The sequence below is a fragment of the Apostichopus japonicus genome, chromosome 11 (assembly GCF_037975245.1).
Source record: "Apostichopus japonicus isolate 1M-3 chromosome 11, ASM3797524v1, whole genome shotgun sequence".
NCBI lineage: Eukaryota > Metazoa > Echinodermata > Holothuroidea > Aspidochirotida > Stichopodidae > Apostichopus > Apostichopus japonicus.
This window is the reverse complement of record NC_092571.1, coordinates 6,556,322-6,572,604: the sequence shown is the minus strand read 5'-3', so window position 1 is coordinate 6,572,604 and position 16,283 is coordinate 6,556,322. Positions and strand designations below refer to the sequence as shown.

The window sequence follows — 16,283 nt, the reverse complement described above, 5'->3', positions numbered from 1 at the left end:
ATTTATGGTATTGATACCCCCCAGATCACCGGAAATGACACTAATTCTTGGGCTTGAAAATGACCAACCAGATGTACGCTTTTGCCTGAGAACCAAGTATTTCCCAATAAGTTTTTTTTCATGGATCCTAACTTTTTGAAGATTGTCACATCATGTTCGACCTCATAGCATCTCCTGTGGGTCACTGCTTTTGTAGGTGATTCTACGTCGCGGCCCACAATACCCGTCAGCCCCACTTTTCAAGGTTTTAAGACCATTATTTGTTCAGAATTTGAAAATTCACATTTCTCATTCAAGTCATTACAGGCCTCCCCCTCCCCCATATCAAATTGGGCTCCAATGCCAATGCCTACACCCATTGACAGTTTGGAGGCTGTTCATCTTGGAATGCCATTTTCAATTTTTCATGCTCACTGATACAGTATGATGTGATATCTGCTGTTTGCCCTTCAGATTTGAATAATTGAAATGAGACTGAAATAAATAAGTTTAATCTGTTTATTGTGCAATGCCGACATTCTTTTCAATTTGAAAGACGCACAGTTTTAAGTTCATTACACACTGACTGCTTCGATTCTCTATCTGTCTTCAATTTTTGGAAGATCTTGGGATTTTCATCCCTATAGATATTGCTAGATATCCATACAGTACAGTGTCCTTGGGAATTCTTCACATTTTTTGGGGCCGGATCTTGGGAAATCGCAAAATCGGGAAGTGCTCACACTCCATGTAGGTCAGTGCACGACCTCTAGACGTCACAGTGCGCATACTGTAGGATCACTTTGAGCAATTGTGAAAAGATAGAGTGATAGACGCCATATGATATTAAACAATACTTCCCACCAGCAAGCTCAGGTGGTATGAGCTCAAAATTTGGCTGGGTTGGTTAGATAACCAATCATTCATTATGAATTATCAAAATGAATAATATATCGTAGAAATCAGTTCACAGGCTTCAAAATTTCATTAATGTAAATCTACAAAAATAATTGTAGACTTGGCACCTGTTTTTGGCTTGTTTTCCAAAAATGTTTTTGTGAAAAGTGATTTTTAACCAATACAAATGGAAAGGTTGTTCTAAAGTCCTATGCCCAAATAATATGTGAAGTTAGCAAATATTCTTAGCCATGCAGGGTTTGTCAGTAAATCTCACATTTTCTGATCCAATTTCATGAAAGGATCATATATGCAGATGCCAACATGGTAGCATACATTAGAAGGTAGATGAAATATATATTCTTGAGTATATTTTGTTAATAGCCTACATTATATACTACACTATATCAACATACTAACACTATATAACAAATATTTAAAGATTGGCAGTGGTAAGGTTGCCATGAATAGCAACTACCTTCCCAGCACATACTTTCATGTTTATCGTGGCTGGGATAACTTTCATTAGTTTATCTTCCATGGATCGCGTTGCATCAAAGTACTCATCACCAAGAGATGCCAGCATAGTGTTGATCGTTTCCGTTGTTGCCTCATAGGTATTGATGTTGTCGTCTACTTGGCAAAGTAGCTGAACTGTCCCACCTTCAACATCAAATGCTATTATGGTCAGTGGTATGTCTTCATTTGGTGGTGCAGATACAGTATCTAATTAAAAAAAAGTTTTTTGTATAATGATTCAGAAATCAGTAGAAACCTAGAGCACCAATCGTGCAGTAGCTCATACCATAAGTTGTGTAATTTACTGACAACTTTCTTCAATAGAAAACCAGCATACTGTATATATATATAACCAACCAGAATTAAATTGAGAGTAGGCCACCCTTCATAATCATTCCTTAATAGCCTTATAACATACGACCCCTACAAGACATTTGACTTTAACTTCCTGAACTACCCCAAAATGAATATAATCAACTTCCATCAATATCCATTTCATCTGTGAAGAACTTTTCCTGAACTTTTCCATCTTTTCCTGAACATCCTATTAAATCGCTGAAAGGAGCATTTTGAAGATTTTCAAAGTATTTTAATACCTAATATGACATTTGATCTTAAGCACAGACAGACAGTTAGACAGATACTGTATATCTATATATCAGGAAGATAGATGAGATAGATCAGATAGACAGAGTCATATAGTGCCAAAACAACTATGCAGCTGTAAGGACAGTTTTTTTACGACTGTTAGTGGGGGTATATCCAGCCGCCCACATAGGACACATCTTCCTTTAGTCGCCTTCAACAACATGCATGATAGTTACAGTGGGCGTATTCTTAACCTGCAAACCACACGGGCTGTGGTAGAGGCAATTTGCAGATTTTCAGAGAATGTTCCCCAAAATGACGTGTTGATGACATTTGACCTCATATTCCTGAATGCCCCTTATGACCATCCACCCAGGAATCATTGTGTCCAAGTTTTGCCGATGTCCATCCACGGCTATGGTTCAGGAATTGATGCTGATATACACCACAGGCGTAGCCACGTTTTTTTTGGGGGGGGGCTGATTCAACCCCCACCCCATGACCCAAGTGACAAAACAAGATTGAACACAAAAATTGATTTTGCTTGGTTATGAAGAAAATTTGTAAATGTTCAGTGGAGATTTGACTGCAGTTTTCTCACAAACATTGCACCATTTTGCGTCTACAGGCTTGTGAATTGCAGTTTTTCGCCAAACGGGAGAACCCCCCCCCAGAGTCCCTTTCCCCTTCCCATGACAAATCTCTTGCCTGTTTACACCATATACAAGGTTGGTGACTTTTTTTATTTAAATCTGACTTTTTTTTTTAATTTAAATTTGATCACAAATGTTGTCAAAATCTTCCTACAAACACTCAATACAAGCAGTCAAGCACAATAATGTTTAAAGGGTGTGAAGACTCGCGCAAAAAGAAACATCTAATACCGGTAATCTGACCTAGTTCCGAATGAGGTGTTAGACACCACCATCGATCCCAGAAAATACACACAAACAGCTTGCTACCATCGGTAATTAGACACTAGTGTACAGTAAGTACATACAGCTGCAGTCAATATCCACAGCACAGTGTACAAACAATACAGCGATGGACATCTCTGGTCCAGCTAAAGATACAGTAACAAGGTATCATGTTTCATTACTGTACTGTCTGCATTTTGTAGCAACACGAACAAAACGTCACTTGCAAGCAACGGAAAGTTACTTCTTCAGATGGCTGCACACGGTTTGGGGCGAGTCTTCAATGCCTTTAAGTTGAATTCAGAATCATAAAAGCTTCTGGGATATTAAAAGTGAAACAGTTTTGATTGTAGTATACACAAACAGGCCCTATATGCCACCTTTATCAATTCTATTGTTAACTATAGGAGCATGTTTGTATACAATCAGCGTAGTCTCCATCACTTCCATAGTTTATGCATCTATACACAGGAAATAAGTGTTAATTGGGGATTAGGTTATTGTAGTCTATGCTTTTGATTTCATAGATCTAGTCAACATGATTGTACAAAGGTAATATTGAAGGCACTATAATGCAGTTATTTGGGGTACGAAACAGTACAACATTTTCTACCGAAAGGCATAATAGGCTATATTTCTCAAAAATGGTATTTAGATGCAAACAGTCTTTGACTCTTCCAAATGTTGTAAAACAGGGATATGTATATATGTATGTATATGTGATCTTCCCGCAAGCAGGAACTCGCGAAAGAAGCCATGGAGGCTTGTAGACTCGCAAGCTGACCGAAGCCAATCTCTCGGCACACATCCATTTAACGTCCATGTCGGGAAGTTGTTATTGAACAACACCCTTGCCAGACGACACACATTGCTGTCGGCGGGGAATCGAACCGGGGATCTCATGTCTGGGAGACGCCGGCGTTAACCACTAGGCTATACACTCCGCCTATATATTTAGTTGGTGGTCTTGATTCGAGTCATTATTTGGACTTTACTTTATTGGCACTTGAATATTTGAAAGATTGAGACGTGCTTGCATATATTTTGAATATCCAGACCATTTGGGTGGTACAGTATCATCAGATGTACACAAAAATGATGTTAATCAAACTGATCCAAACTATGAGAGGGGTAATACCCAATCATGTGCCAGCCTTAACATGTTCACTGTCATGTTCATTGGTTTACGATTACAATTTTGATTGGAACTGAAACTTTGCCAAAAACAAAAGACTAATTTTTTCTTTCATTACTCTAATCAAGACTATATGAGTGCTTTGGGATTCTAGTGTAATCATTAGGTTATATTAATATGTACCATGATTATTATATCATAGCAATGAAGGGATCATGAAATAAATAAATAAAGTGAATTTTATTTCTAATCCAGTGAATATGGTAACCAAATTTATGTAAAATTTTGTTGAATTAATGCTTTATAGGGGCTTATGTGTTACAATCATTTTACAGTGTGCAATTTGGTGGACTCCAATGATTAAATTGGCTTTTAATAATTTTTTTTTAAAATTCTATGAAAGTTATTTAAATCAGTGATTAAAAAACAAAATCCTTTAATTTAAATCAGGATTTAAATTAGTGATTTAAATCAACAAGATTTAAGTCAAACAACCCTGACCATATCACACTCTGTGTGGGTTTCTACCTATGCCAGATGCACTGTTGGGAGACAATCATGGGAAAAGTGGTTAGAGGATATCCTATTTAGGCCTACTGTATTAACCCTGCCCACTGTGGTTACAACTCTACCCATGTTTAATCATTTGTGATAGAATGTTTCACAGCATTACTGTAGCATCCTTCATCCATATGTCACACACAAATGTTGCGAAGGACAGCACCAGTTTGCATCTAAGCACTATTAAAACAATTCAACAATTTCACTGGTCACCCAATCAATCTCAAATATGGACCTGTGTCACTGTTTTCGGGCAAGTTAGTCTTGAAGTATTGGTTCACTATGCATGCATATACCAGATAATGTACAATGGGCATAGCCCACATGGTAGGAGTAAGACAAATACCTTTATTTTGTTCTTGAGGTGGTGGATACCTGTCTCTCACTCTGGTACTCTGTTGTAACTACAAAGGAAGTTGGAAGTGCATGGAAAGAGAACATAGTTGAGTCCTATAGTACAAAATGAAGTTTAAATGGCAGTATTTTGGAAGAAAAGTGATTATGGAAAGAACAAGGACACAGAACTGTAAAGATTTGTTGGTAACATCCAGACTTCCATGTCAGTAAAATGGCCTCTTGTCACATGTAATGATTTAAACTGTGGTGATAGTTACAGTTCATTTCTGTCCATTTGCAATACATAAATTTGACAAATGAAAAAAAAAATCTTTTCAAATGGTGGTTGACAGGGGGGCCTTTAAGGCTCAAGTGTTGGTCAGCATAACAAATAGTAGCCCATTCATTTATCAGTAATCCCTAGAACAATAGATCTAATTAGGACAATACAACAAAAAGTATTACTTCCTCCTGATCAACTCCAAACAGATTAACGTTATCTAATTAATTCAACCATTCATCATTAATTTGAATTCGATAACAATATTTCCATTATCACAAATCCTTTGACCATAGAGATCATTCAACCAGTACAGCTTGTAAGATTAATTTTCCACATTTAAAGCCATTTTCCTAAAGACAGGCCAAGAATAATGTTTGAATTGTTAAGTCACCTATGCAGTGTTCATCTACTCAATCTCTTTTAGAATTATCTACATGTTGTAACAAAAAGATGTCTACCAATCTTCCAACATGCAAACCTTCGAGAGAGTCATGTAGTTAATAAGTAAGTTGTACATAAATGCACATCATTATAATGCTACATTTGGTGATGAGTACCTGTACAGAACAACATTGTAGGAATGGAGTAAGAAATTACTTACTCTAATAACTTTTCATGTGATTGATTGCATCGATTTAATTGGTGATTTTATCACTGTTTTGGGGGTGGTGGAGTAGGAGGCCTCAGGTAAGTGACTGCCTCTCGCAAGACAGCGTTGGCAACAGCCATGGTTGGTGCCAGGTAGATTTTAGTCTTGGATGTGATGATGATAGCATCTGGTTTGGTGACGTAGTTCTTCAGGATAACAGTAGCGTTATCTTTGATGTTTTTTGTTTTTGTCACGTCAAATGATACTGTTTTTATGCATCCCGTACTGTCACACACTACAAAGTTTTGCATTTTTTTTCAACACCATCCTTGGTGTAGGTTGTTGGCGGCAACAATGCAGGCACAACACACTTCAGCGGCAGTTCAAAAGGTTGAGACTTCCCTCTCATTTCCTTGATTTTCGCTATGGTGATCATCTACAGGTGTAAAGAATAGAGAATAATTGAAAAGTAAAGATTTTGAATCACTCAATCTTATCAAGTTTGTAGTTTTGCCAGCTATTTTGAAGTGAAATTATAGCTTTGTACTAAAATGCGGAGTTACAGAAGACTGACCTCATTAAACACTCAATGAGCACCAACAATAACTAGAGTTTTGTGTATATTAAGTTTCTATTGTTAGCATCTTTTGCATTTAATCACCTTTAATTATACAAAAAGTTTCAACGTTTCAAGTGCGTCCACAAACGTTGACATTATGTCACTTTAGGTTTAAAAAAAAAAAAAATCCACTCCACTGCCACACAAATCTTTCAAATTTCTGCTGATGCTCTTGGTTGGGGGGGGGGGGGCGGGCAGAGATAACTGAATCCAATTATGATGGTTATTAGTCATACTCGATAGGTGGATGGGCCATGATGAGTAGAAAAATGTTATTGTTGTAGTGGTCATGTCATGAATGTTAATGAAAGTCACAGGTCAAAACAAATCTTAAAATTGCAATAACTCTGCAATTGCAGGTTTGGATTTCTGCAATATTGGTAAGTTGCTATTGGTTGATAGCTGACAAGTGCTTGTATATATATGTGTTCAATTTTACAACATGCATATTTATGAGGGGGCAGTGCTTAGCATTCTTTAGCCGAATATTTGTATGCACGATAACCCCAAGGAAATGATTCATCATACGTGGTGGGTGGATGTCCCATGAGTGACCATATCATAAATATTAATGAGGTCATTGGGTAAGGTGACCAGACGTCCCCGATTTTTGAGGACAGTCCCCGATTACAGTGTGCTGTCCCCGATGAACAAGTGTCCCCGAAAATGTCCCCGATTCATCAAAATGTTCAGGATGTCGAAAATATCCCACAATGCATTATTAGTAAAATAATTGTAAAAAGAAAATCAAGTGTGCAGTCGCAGAATAGAACTAACCAGTATTTTAGGTGGGCCAGTATAAAGTGGAATATATATATATATATGTATATATATATATATATATATATATATATATATACAGTATATCTATATATATATATATATAAATATATGTATTTATATATATATATATATGTATATGTTGCCTCCACGTCATTTCAAGGAAATGTTAAATAAGGGGTTAATCAACGGTCTAGCGTGCGTTACTCACAGGATTAATGCACGATCGGGGGATAATGCAAGCGATGCACGAGGGCGGAGCCCGAGTGCATCCAGCGATAGCATTTACACCCGGAGTGCATTAATCATGTGAGTAACGCACGCTAGACCGTTGATTTACCCCGTTCATTCATACACTACCATTTGTGTGGGGGAAAAATCATAAAACAAAACATTTTTGGTTACATATAACCAAAGATTTATTAAAGTGATGCCCCGTAATTTTACCGTGCGTTACTCACAGGATTAACCACGGTCAGCTGACCTGAATGGACCAATAGGATTTAGGAATCTTTACTAAGTATGAATGAACATCAGATATTTTATGAGCAGGGCAAGAGTAGGGCAAGATTCGTGTGTCTTTATTATCCTTCGGGTTACAAAAGTCCACTTAATCTCTTACTTTGTAACATATGAACTTAAGCATGGATAAACACTGCTTAAACGAACGATCCTATTTGAAGCTTCACTCTAAACTAATTGGTAATTTGGGGATCCTCCTGAAACCGGATCATAATACAACAACATGCAGGCATTACCTCTGCATAGGTGCTACTGTTAATACATGACCATTACTAGCATCTTACTGAATACAATAATAACTGCTGTAGAATATAAACAATACATGGCATGACAGTTTGACTGGAGTTGCATAAAAACAGTTAAATCTATGTGTTGCCTGTTACCAAATAGGATTTACCATTACTCCTACATTGCACAGCGTCACACTTTTAAAGCTAAGATACATTTACAAAAGATAGGTAATGAACATATAGATAATTCAATGAAGAAAGAGAAGAGTAAAGAATATTAAACAATGTCCTTGATGACACTTCACCATGAGGATGAACTTCCCTAAGCTAGTGCTAAGTGACCTTCATCACTTTTAACTGCTAAGAACATTAAGCTTAGTTGTCTCAATTCACCGCATGACGATGGTCTAGCTACCGTAATGTCATTTCAAAGCAACATACTGTATAAATCATAACCCTTAATCTTCCATAGAACATGAGCATGACTAAATAACTGGAATAATACTACTTGTAATAAAATGTCATTATGCTCCTTTAACTTGTTACAGTTACCATGCAATCAACTAACTGAAATAATACCCTGAAAATGTCTTTCCAATACTTCAATGTAAAACAATAGCTATGCTGGACTACGCATACAACCCTAAATGCCTTCCTATACATTTATATCACCAGCAACAAGGTTCAACATAATGAACTCTCAAGGTCATAGCTACCTGCTGTACTCTAATCTTCCCTAGTAGCTCTCAACTGACCACTAACCCCAGGATATATGGTATGACCCTCTAGTAGTAGTAATAAATGGAATGGTCCTGCCCAGTACTACACTTCTGCTCACCAAGCATGATACATGTGATCACATGGCCTACCCTGTTATATGCAGTTCAAAGCCTATTGTTTTCAATACATAGCATCACTACAGTACATAGACCTACTGAAATAATTCTGCGATGGGCTGAGCCACTCTATAACTTTACATCTTAATTGACAACAATGTGATTATGAAGTTTAAGTACAACCTTTAGCCTCTCTAGTATTTTACTTAAAGTAACTCATGCAAATTAAGAAAGAAACTCAACATACCTGATAAGGAAATGTAATGGAACACAAACATCAGATATGTTATGAGTAGGGCACTTGCTTGCAAGATTCATGTGTGGTCCTCACACACAGGACCCTAACCTATGACAGTCTGCATTCCAGACGGACGGGATCTATGATTATGTACATGGGGGTGCTTCTAGAGGATGAACTGTCTAGAAGCTAAAATGGTTTGATGAGGGGAAGTCCCATTGTTTAAAAACAGAACTTTGTGGGGTGGGGAGCCTGCTTTTTGAGCCCGCTACATATATATATAGTAAATGAATAAAGAATAACACACCAGAAAAATTCCACTTCACGACCTGTTTCGTCCTTTTGGGACTCATCAAGCGAAGGTAGGAATCGAACCCCAGATCTTGTGTCACGAAGTCCGTACCACTCGACCACAGTGATTCTACTGGCGTGTGATATATATATATATATATATATATATATATATATATATATATACCTCACACGTACGATTTAATAACATAAACTACTGCATTCCAGTAGCGTTGCAGTGTCCGCTTACCGTTGAGGTATTCATCCCGTAGCCTCGTTATCCGTTGCTGCAGGGTCCACCAGTGTCTTCCTCCTGTGGGGAGGTGCTTCCCCTCTCCTGGCACTAGCCACAGTGATCTCCAGCAGGTGCTGTTCATCCTTCATTTTCCGAAGGAACAGCCAAAGTGACAGTGGGCCCGGCCTATGATGTTGTTCCATCTCTGATGGAATCCTGAAGAGAAGAAATCCATATTATGATCCTGATTGACAGGGAAATCTAACCCATACTAGACAGTCGACGGTAGGGCAGGCAAGTAAGTGTAATAAGTATGATAAGTCTATTCAATTATAAAATTAAAAATATTTTTTCCCATGGCATACACAAAGCACGTTAGCCGTGTATCACCGCTCAATGTAATAACAACCCTAAATGTAATACCCACCCTAAATGTAATAAAAATTAAAGCTAAATGTAATAGCTGACCCACCCTAAGTGTAATCTGATTCAATGTTAATGCAAAGTCAAAACTTCTATCAACTGACCCTATCAATTCCAACTAGCTAACACATTACAGGACTCAAATCAGGAGCCTCAAAGAAATCTGTAGTTACATTTATCCGTGATTTTTGAAAATATCTCCAAAATTCTCTAAAGTACGGTCTCATTTGATTTTTTTTTCTCGAATGCCTCAACCTACCCGCAAGATGTTTACATCTCTACAACCGTCACAAAAAAAATCTCTAGCAATTCAACACAAGCATTTCCACATTTCTCCACCACTCCCTAGTAGCAGATGCCCAGTGGCTCTATAAATATGCGGTTCATGGGAAAGGGGATGCAGCCCTGTCCCTTCTCTGGCCCCACCCATGCCAAATATTATAGTTACCTTCAACATGCATGGTTGTTTGTCCGTTTGTCATTGTCTCGATGGAAGACATTCCACAACTGGGCAGGAAAGTTTCCATTGTCGCTGATGTAGTTATTCTCCAGGTATTGAATGAACTGCTGCCTTGCAGGGTAGCCAGCCACCAGGCGTTGAGTGGAGTTGTTAGTCACCAATTCCCAGAAATTGAGCCTGACAAGGACAAGTGGCAGGTAGCCGATGGTCATGAACTTCCTGATTCGCTTCCTCAGGCGTCCGCCTGTATCTGCCAGCCAAATCAATCTGCAGGACCCTCCTCCATAGGCTTTGGCAGAAGTCAAAGTAGCAGCCCGATATAACAACTTGTCTGAACTCAGCCTCGTTGGTAGTAATCAGAACCAGTTCAAAGTCTATCAGACATGTGTTTCGAGGATCTGAAGACACGAGAAATGAAAGTTTTACCTTCCCAGCGTTTTTTTTTTTTTTTTTTTTTTTGGGGGGGGGGGGAAGTTGCAAGTCGCATACCTCAAGAGTTTTCCTCAATGTATTGATACAATGACTAATGCGCGAAAAAAAGGGGAATTTGCAAAATTAAGGCGATTCGTTTTAACAATGAATGATCATGGAATCATTAGTCAGAGTAAAAATTTCCAAGTGAGTATTTTTATAAAGTGTGGGAATTTAGGAAACCACCCTTCTGCCCATAGGATAATCACTCGACGGGTGCAAGGGGATGTGCTGAACAATGTTTTCCTGAGAAAACCTTCCATAGGACCCGCATTGCCCGACTTTTCAAGCAATTGACTTAGCCCTAACTCCAGGGGGGATGCCCCTCGGCCCTGGCTCTCATCCCTGCCTCCCCCTCCCGACATAGCGTAGATTCGTTTCCAAGCCTTTGAGAGCCTCGTTAGCTAAATCATTAATTACTCTGAAATGGTAGAATCTTCAAAAAACGTGTGATATCGACCCCATAACCCCACAGGCTGTGCGCATGTGACCGCCCCCCCCCCCCCACAACGCTACTGAGCAGGGTGGTGTCTTAGTTGGAGACCTACGATTTCATTGATAGCGTACAAGGCTACTAAATAAAGCCAGAGCATTCTTCACTCATCGTAACATTGGGAGGGGGGATGGGGCGGTGAGCTATATTTGATTACTTGCAACAAATCCGTCGTGTGCATCAATTGCACTAGCTACACAATGATGGGTTCTGTCATAAATACTGTATATAGATGCACATTGAATACATGTCGGTCTAAAAAGAACTCGTAAATTTTCACGCCTCCTTGTGCACTGTACCCATTTTCCTATATATTACATTTTCCACGTTATCAGGTCTCGGTTAGTCGTGGAAAATACTGAAACAACGATACATGATATACACAGGAGATGTGCTCAATTCTCATATCACATGCGTCCATACATACATACATGCATACATACATACATACATACATACATACACACATACACACACTCTCCGCCTGCATTCATGCATAGTTTACGATTATCATCGAAACCAAAAACATACCACAGGTAGAGATAACAAACCTTTTAAATGAAATACATAATTATTTCACGTTGCATTAAATACGGGAATCTACTTTAAATAATTTACAAATAACCATCCATCAAAATCGTTAGATAAACTCCATTTCTCTGCAAGGACATCGCACCAAATTGGCAATCCCGAAAGCAATGCATTGTTTTGGTTTTTTAATTGATGATTGTGTTTGAAATTTATTTAATACTAATGAAACTTCACACCTCTTCAATACTTTGGTATTGATAACTTGGATAAAGAGCCTTGATCGGTGAACGTAGTAAAATAAACTTATAACCCCTTTTTTTGTGGTTTGTTTGAATTTTTTACGGGCTGAGATAAGCAGGGTTGATTCTGAAATATTTCAACAACAAGGAATTTTTTTTCGTGTTACACTTATAAAAGACAAGTAATGAAATTGGTAGTGAGGCAAACATAATTAGGAGAAAAAGTCTATTTAATAAGAATTAGGAAAATGTTTGTGTAAATAAAATATTTTCTCATTATTTTACAGACATATGAACTTTCCACCTTCTTTTCTCTCCATTGTTGTTCATCATATAAAAACCCCGATTGATATTATACGAGAAAGCCGCTGATATCTACACTGACCGGTTAACTGTATCGTTCTGAGTGAAGAAGAGACCTTTATAACCAACGACTGGGGACCAGAGTCCATAATAGTGACGCATATACTATTATGTCATATGAGTGGCCTTTCTGGATACATCTCAACTGCTTACAACTTCGAAACGCTCCAGTAATAATATACAATTTTTGTCGCCACAGATTCCATTGTGTAGATTTGCAAAATAAATGGAACATTCACGTCAACATATTTCCTTATAATTTATAAGCTTTTCGTAAAATAAACACCCCGTTGAAATCTCTTGCAGTTTTTAAACCTGCAGCTCTTCTTGTTGGTTATCTTTCACCACATGTTGTCGTCTACGATCTGAATATTCAGTGTTTTACTGTACGGAAACAGCTCCCTCACACCAGTATTAAACTACCCTGTAACATTCACTTGTACTGTTATATCAATGCCTTTTCAAGTGTGATGTGAATTTAGTCACTAATGCGTCGTAGACTATATGCTATCGCGAGCTGAAGAAATTGGTTTCTTGTTCGCTAATTTAGACATACCTTTCCTGAATGATTGCTCTAAACACATTAACAACCATTTATGTAAGTAAAATTTGCGTATGACGCTGTGATAAATCCAGCCCTTGACGTTGGCCAGAATACTAGCAGTTATTGTGTATTTGTAACATTATGCTTTATTTTTTTTTTTCGATTTAAACATTATCTCCCTCATTTCATCATGACATCCAAAAATAGCTGGCCCACTATTTAGTTTGTAATAATAACACAATTATTGCAGTAATGTTTGTTGCCTCATTGTATAACAATAATTAAATTCGCACAATATGCACACTATTGGGTTTCACATTTTACATCTTTAGCACTGTCCACCCCTACCCCCCCTCCCCCACACACACACCCCGCCCACACTCACAACAGAAAGCTAGAAAGGAATAGCAATACACAATTCTCAATGGTCTACATAACAATTAAAGACGGAACGAGTAGAGTACAACGTATTGCTCTAATCAGGGGACCGAAACTTTATATAATGTCACCTCATCTGCTACCTCCAAATAAATAGTTTATTCAAAAAGATAATCAATATGTGATTTCAGGGTGATTTAGTTCATTTAACCGTCCTCTAACTGTTAGTTATTTAGTTATCTCACTTATAGCTACTATTTTATATTATGACAAACGTTATGTTTGTGGAACCAAATGTGGCCAGTTCGGTTGGGAGGGGGGGGGGGGCTGTTGGATGGGACATAATTCTCTGTAAAATGCCCTCATGTTCGACACTTATGACGATATTAAACGATAATTGCATTTTATTTTCCAAATTATAAATAAAACAAGGATGTTTTGTTTGTGGAACTATGATATCGAACAACTCAGTGATGCCGTCAGAATTAAATATTTATTTCGTAAACGATACAAGCTTTTCCCTGTGTTCTATCTTACTTCCAGAAGATTGGTTAATGATCTGACTTTTTTCCCAAACAAAATGTGCAACAATGGTGTTACGCATAGTATAGATACAATAATTTGTCAGAAAATTGTGAACCCCGCAACCCACACCCGCACCCCACACCCCCACCCCACAAAATTAAAAAGTGATCATTACCCTCAATATTGCGGTTAGACCAAATTAGATACCTAATATATGTAGTTTAAGTATACCTCAGAATGCATCATTCAGCCATTTTACGCCAAAATCTTTTTTTGAGGGGCGCCCCCAGAATCTTCAATATGTGGACCGGCTTCAAAGAACTGACGGCCACAACCCCTTTTTGATTCATTGCCTTGAAGTAAATGATATATGACAATCTTTTCGAAAGAAATACTACCACGGAGAAATTTTAATCAGGGTGGCAAAAGCAGTCTCAGATAAAACAAAAGTATGTCTTAATGGGGTACAGAGGGGAGGGGGGGAGGGTAACTAACATTTGCATTCTACAAAGTCTATATATTCTGACAAACTTTAATTTCTTACAGCGGCGACCGACGGTTTCTTTCCGATTTGGCTAAAATGCCCACTTGCAAATATCCATATCTTGCAAAATCACTTAAATTTGTAATAATTTGTGAAATATTTCTAAGATTAGACCATGGAGGCATGACAGAGATGGTCCGAGAGGCCTCTTTCGTGGATTTGTGGTATTTCTGTTTTGTGAATTAAGAAATGAGGTTTATTTGTGCTATTCGTTGGTTTTGAAAACAACTTGATTTGATGCCAGGATCAATCGACATCACAGATTATACTTAGGTTTTAATTTAGTCATTCCGAAGGAGTATTTTTTAAGGTTCTCACATTCGATCCAAACAAACAAACACCAGATATATTTGCCCCAAATTTGATTGATCTGCTTATCTCATTTAGAGGCAACAAATGGACAAGAGTGGGGCACTAGTGGAGCAAGCATAGAGCATCCGTGAGCGAAGAGGAAGAAAAACTGGCTGTAATGATGATATGTTAATTATTAAAACGATGGCCAGCAATATCTCCGGCAGTTTAACAGATGTTAAACCGCGCGTCATATAATTGAATCAGGCAGATTATATTTACTGCTTTCTAATACCTGCCTCTGTGTAGTCTATTTTAGTGACACATTTCGCAATTATAGCAATTCGATATTGTTTGTTTACAAATTAGACCTTTACTTTATTGTCCACATCTCGCTTTACGTTCACTTTCAAAAATATAGTAAAAACAAATCCAATTTAAACAAGTTACTTTGTAACTGCCATAAAATTGGAATTATATAAAGGGTACTGCACAAGTTGTTTCAGTACCTTGGTAATAGTGACCAAACTCAAACATCGGTTTCCAATAGAATTTGACCTGCAAAATCAATTAAGGAACTTTGTTGACGTGGCAGGCCCACTCAGCCTCATGCTCCACCATTTGGAAAAAGGGTCTTTGTCCCATGAGCTAATCAAACACATCTCCTGCCAATCACTGCGATTGCTTTATATAAGGTGGACATTATGAAAGAAGTGAGGACATTATGAAAGAAGTGGGACTAAAGTGATTCATTTCAGTGGCTGCAAAGGTTCCTACAACTAGGACTGGTCTCTTTAGTGAGTATCTGAGGGACCTATCGAGGGGAAATACAATGGATGGTACAGCTACAGCGACAGCATCAGGGGAGGGGAGGGGGGTATTCCCCTTACTTTCCTATATATGGGTGTAGATGACGGTTCATTTAATCAGTAAGCTTTTGAATATGCAAAATGATCGGCAGACAATTTAATTGATCATTGTTTTTGAAATAGTTTCATATATTCTTTGACTCTTAGATCAGGGGCGTATCCAGGATTTTCTAGCCGGGGGGCGCGAATTACTATCTAAGCGGAGCGCCACCATCGGTTGGCGCGGAGCGTACAAGAGAATTTCTGGTTTTGATACCCACCAGATCACCGGAAATGGCACTTCTCGGGCTTGAAAATGATCAACCAGATGTACATTTTTGCCTGAGAACCAAGTAGTTCCCAATAGTTTTTTTTTCCATCCATAACCTTTTGGAAGTTTGTCACCATGCAGTCACACATCATGTTCGACCTCATTGCATGTCCCGTGGATCATTCATTGCTTTTGTAGGTGATTCTACGTCACGGCCCACAATATCCGAAAGCCCCAGTTTTCAAGGTTTTAAGCCCATTATTTGTTCAGAATTTGAAAATTCACATTTCTCGTGAATAAAATCACTTCAAAACAGACCCATAATGTTGCACAAAATTCAATCTATG

At 38.1% G+C, this 16,283-nt stretch overlaps 1 long non-coding RNA gene across 1 annotated transcript; it reads right to left on the bottom strand.

Moving 5' to 3' along the window:
* Window positions 1-281: 281 nt before the first annotated feature.
* Window positions 282-9,272, bottom strand: LOC139976185 (uncharacterized). The gene is made up of 4 exons (XR_011796025.1): window positions 9,039-9,272; window positions 5,817-6,240; window positions 4,943-5,000; window positions 282-1,602 (listed from the first exon to the last, which is right to left on the bottom strand). It is a non-coding gene; the product is annotated as an uncharacterized lncRNA (long non-coding RNA).
* Between the last annotated feature and the right edge of the window lie 7,011 nt (window positions 9,273-16,283).